Consider the following 3,806-nt stretch of genomic DNA (forward strand, 5'->3'; position numbering starts at 1 on the left):
AAAATCAGTGATTCTCGCAATTTTATTGAAAATTATAGATCTTTTAGACGGAAGTGTCTTCGATATGGTTCATAAAATTCAGTTGGTTGTATGTTCAGGATTAAAAGTTAGAAATGTTTAAAGGCAGGGCAAACTCAAACTCTACTCTGTAAAACATCTTTCTTCCAAACCAGCTAAAAATTGCTAAAATCGCCTTTTTCGTCTTATCTCAAGACCCATTTGAACTTCAGAGCTCGATTTGCTATCGTTGAACCCATTGAAACCGTGAGAATTGAATGAATAATGACAGTTTCACATAATAGAGAAAATTTCAACATGATATATTTATGGTCAAGAGTTGGCCAAAATGTCACGAATTATATTATACTCTTAATTGTATTATATTTCCACTCAGCGCTGTTATTTGCCGGTGAGTTTTACACGCTTACAAACACCTATATTTTAATAAGTATGTAAATAAGACCCAAGGGCAAAATACACAGTTTTCCGCAACTACTGCATATTTCATAATTAGGTAATTTGAACGGGAACTGGGGCCCGTCTAATTAAAATTTATAAAACTGCTTTATGAATGCGTCCTTTCAGCTCCGAGTTGGCAAATTAGCGCAGTTAACTCAATCACACCGTTTTCACTATTCCGCAGTATTCAAATCACAGTTGGGGGTTTTCCAATGATAATTGAAAATTCAACAATCATCTGGAACAGTTCACAGTGCTGACTGTGTGGGAAAGCAAGTTGGCACCGATCTGTTTACTTAGTAATTAAGGGCCGACATTATTAAGCCCTTTATTCAGATGCGAGCCTGAATAAAAGATGGATTGCACATAATACGAACAGCCAGTGCGCGATTCGAATATTTATGTAAATCCATTCGATCATTACTCTCTTGAACATCAAGAAGTTCTTGGGTGAAAAACGTCCGGCCATTAAGGGAAAACTCTCGGCCGCATTTCTTTTCACATGAAGCCTCGGAAGCCGAAAGGTATGAAAAATCGGCCGATTCATATTTGAGTTCTGTTTGTTTTTGTGCGCCATTGGCGAAAAGCTCACGGGAGATTAGAGGGCAAGTTTACTTAGACAATTCCTGCTATGGATCAGTGTCTATCAGCTAAAATCGGAAGAGAAACGGCCGATGATTTGTATTTTTGCTCAGAAACATTCAGTTGATAAATTAACAAATTAAATTCGCTTTTAACATTGATGGCTTTTTTGCGCAAAACTCAGTAAACATGCGGAATGTTCGGCCATTCAAAGGGCTAAATTAGCAAAATAAATTATCGGTCAACTGCACAGATTCGCTTTGAAAATGCCGCATCTGTCTCGGTCGGCGCGAATATGCCACCCCTATTCATATAACTATTCCAATTTTGTTGCAAACATGCCTAAATGGGTGGCCATTTATTGCAGGTGGAATTTGCACCTCAATTTGCGGTAGAATCACGAAATTGGCCGAATAATAGCCATGCCGACTTTGGCTGTCAAGCACATTGTTCTAAAAGCAATTAATATTGTCGCTGTCCATATTTTCACTTCATTGTCTCAGGCAAAATATGGCAAGAACTTAATGTTTCCAACTGGTTATGGTTGGAGTTGTTTAAGATTTTCACCGGAAAGATGCCGCGGATTCAAAAACCTCCATAAAAATAGGATTGCCCAAAATAATCGAGATTTTCTACTATCTATCTATTGCGATTCTGTTAAATATTTAGTATAAAAATTCAGCTAAAATTCAAATTGTTTATGAATCTCTAAAACGCAGTCCTATTGGTTGTGACGTCTCTGGTCATATAAATGGCGGGTTGTTTACGTTCTGCGCATAGTGTTTAGTTGTGTGGTTGTGTTTCATTAATTATTTTGTGTTGTGTTTGTGTTAAACTAAAAAACGGCTTCAGAAGGATTCCTTAAAGCGTCAACAAACAATTTACCATGTGTACTTATTTTGATGGTTACCGAATTTTTAATTTAATTAAACCGAATTTAAGGGTGTGAAAGCAGCAGCGTAAGTAAAAATCCGTAAAATCATTATTAGTTACACTCTCCTTAATATACTAATCTCTTTGTATTGGTTTAAATTAGGTAAATAATATATATAATTTCACTTATTCAACTTAACCTAACCTAACCTTAAATAATAGAACAAAGCGGCGAAAACAAAAAAAATAAACACGACACACTTTGTTGATATGACCTGCTACGTCACAATTGGGATAGGCAACCAACGATACGGATTCGGCGTTTTTGGCGTAAAATATCTGATTTGAATTGAAATTCGCTTTTATTATGGAGGCTTTTTTGCAAAAAAATGATATCAGTGTCATGTTTACCATAACTACTTTCTCAATATCAACATAAAAAAAGTTAAAACACCCTATCGTAGACTTAAATACTTTGAATGCGTATATCTAGAGCAAAAAACATGAATTTAACAATTTGACTTTTGACCAAAAATTCTATTCGATTCGGATCGATTTAGTCTGTTAAAATGCCAAAATTCTACATTATTTTTATCATAAAAAAGCGAGCTCATTAATAAACCAACTCGAATTTTTAGATCCCAAATAATCGACGTTTGTTGCTCAATTTGAATGGTTTTTGAGAGCGCTCAAGATCCTATTTTTGATCCAAAAGGGTACAAGGTCGGTTTTCTCAAGAAAATTGAAGTTTCTCAAAACGGCTTCGATTCTACATCAGATTTATCCAAAAAAAGGGGGGAATTCAACGACCTGATTAAAAAACCGCCTTATTCTTCTGATCCGAAATAGTCGACATTTTCGGTCCAGTTTGGGTCGTTTCTGACCGATCGCGATCTTTCAGTCAATATTTCTCTTAGTGCAGACTCAAACCTTTAATCAGGTTTTTCACATGTGCAATAATTTTCACACGCAATTTTGACAAAACCTTGTCAATTCCCTGATGGTGAGTAAAAAGCGAAACTTTGTCCACTTATAGAACTTCCATTGGCCTGCAAAACCCATCAAAAAGTTCGTTTCTTCCTTCGCAAGTTGTCAAGGAAATAAATGCTAAGCTCCAGTCCGCAAAAATCACCACGAAAGCAAAGCCCCAATTTGAAAAACACTTGAACACTGTCTGATGATCACGGAAAATCGAAACGCTTTAGATTCACAGAACAGAAACCTGAACAGTTTGAAACTCATCAAACCCAGCTTCATATTCTAATGTTGGCCGGACAAAGTACAGCTTCCAGGAAGGCTTTGCATTCAAAAAGCGAATGAACAAAGGAAAAAAACCAGGCTTTACATGCAATTTAAAACGTAATTTCATGTAACAAATAAATGAATTCACGTGTCGAAACCAATTAGAATATCAGATTTTAGTGTGCATGGGCTGAACAAAGCAATAATCCGGGTTTTAAATCTATGGAGCGAACAACAATGTTGTTCTAGTAATTTCACAAAAATATGTTTTCAGATATGCGTAATTGAAACCGAAGTCCCAAATATCTCTGTGTTTTAACAAAATAATCACTTTTTTCAAATCAGCCTCAGTTCAGTTGGGAAATTAATTTTATTTGAAGAATGTTTCTAAGGAGACTTCTAAGCGGAAGAAGTTTCTAGACATTTATTTGGTGTTGCTTTGCGCTACTCAGTATCATTTGCTGCAAGAAATAAGGAAAATTTATGCTTTGCAAGCTTGCATGGCAATTTACGCTGTTTTTTCAATAAGTTCACAAAAGTAATGATTTGAATCTGCAAGTCTAATTTTTCATATTTGAAAAATAGTCACAATTATACAGAACGCGTCAGATAAGTTGCAGCGCAGAAATAAACCTTTTTTCTCTCCTCTC

At 35.6% G+C, this 3,806-nt stretch overlaps 1 protein-coding gene across 1 annotated transcript in view; it reads left to right on the plus strand.

Moving 5' to 3' along the window:
* Positions 1–3,806, plus strand: part of LOC109542336 (pikachurin) — a gene marked incomplete at its 3' end in the record, with an annotated part of 53,400 nt that overhangs the window by 46,418 nt on the left and 3,176 nt on the right.

This window comes from Dendroctonus ponderosae, unplaced genomic scaffold (assembly GCF_020466585.1).
Source record: "Dendroctonus ponderosae isolate FM_Combo_2020 unplaced genomic scaffold, Dpon_F_20191213v2 Dpon_F_20191213_6, whole genome shotgun sequence".
Lineage (NCBI taxonomy): Eukaryota > Metazoa > Arthropoda > Insecta > Coleoptera > Curculionidae > Dendroctonus > Dendroctonus ponderosae.